This window comes from Priapulus caudatus, unplaced genomic scaffold, assembly GCF_000485595.1.
Source record: "Priapulus caudatus unplaced genomic scaffold, Priapulus_caudatus-5.0.1 Scaffold865, whole genome shotgun sequence".
Classification (NCBI taxonomy): Eukaryota; Metazoa; Priapulida; class Priapulimorpha; order Priapulimorphida; family Priapulidae; genus Priapulus; species Priapulus caudatus.
The window spans coordinates 113,375-114,385 of NW_014577926.1; the positions used below are offsets into that span (position 1 = coordinate 113,375).

Sequence of the window (1,011 nt, forward strand, 5' to 3'; positions counted from 1 at the left end):
AAACCGGCCCGAGGGATTCACTCGGGCATTCCTCTGTACAAAAGGATAGGGAGGCTTTGTAACCCTATCCTCTTGGGTTTGGGTTACATTAATCTGATTAAATTAATGCCATTATTGTATCTAGCAGATAGCGTGCGGCGGCCAGCGTGTGTTGCAGATGAGCATTTGGACGGCATTTACAGGTAATTATAGACGAAATAGAGTAGAGAAACATTAAGACTTTGATAGTAAATAGTTTTTGTATTTATTTAGCATTATGTTTTATTGAAACGCTCCAAGTGCCTGTACGCACATATCCGATATCGCGCATGTGTGACGCCGCATGATGATACAGTCTGCAGCTAAGCCTTTAGTTTTTGCTACGTTACCAACACCGCCATATTAGGAAACAAGTAAATGTACTGACTTACCTGTTAGCTCCGCTACTATTACTGTTCTCGTTGTAATGATTTGCGAGCTAACCATGAGCTAACGTAAGCTAGAGCGTCGGAAACGTGCGTTTATTGATAAAATCGGTAGCGCTGCATTGACGTTCACTGCCGCCGGCGAAAACAGTTCGGGTTGTGAGTGTACGCATGCGCATAACTGCAGCTGAGTGGGGCGGGCCTTGGGCGGGAGTTACAACTATTGAACCATAGACTGTACATAATACATATCAATGACCACAGACAGGAGTGAATTATGATTATATTTACTTCTGATATAATACATTATACAAACATATGTGTTTGTACATGTATACTATAAATCTACTTGGCATACCTCGGTGGCCCGGAACGAGGATAATGTATTCAATATTCTGGGCTCGCCTAACTTTAGTGCATGCGCAATAGCACTCTCTCAGCACCAACAAAAGTTTCCTTGTAAGTTGTAGGTTATGTTGTATTATATTGTGGTAAAAAGTTTAAAATTTCATTGTTTAGACTTATCTTCAGTAATAAGCATAGCGGCGATATCCAGTCTATCAAGACTGAGGTGCAGGTGTGTTTTTTTTATTTTACTGGTTTGCTT

General features: G+C 40.9%; 1 protein-coding gene across 1 annotated transcript in view; it reads right to left on the reverse strand.

Moving 5' to 3' along the window:
- The window catches only part of LOC106814057 (glutamate--cysteine ligase catalytic subunit-like), an 11,518-nt gene extending 10,977 nt beyond the window's left edge, over nucleotides 1-541 (reverse strand). The window contains exon 1 of the mRNA XM_014818326.1: nucleotides 411-541. The gene's annotated coding sequence lies outside the window, so the exon portion shown is untranslated. The remainder of the gene's footprint in view (nucleotides 1-410) is intronic.
- Between the last annotated feature and the right edge of the window lie 470 nt (nucleotides 542-1,011).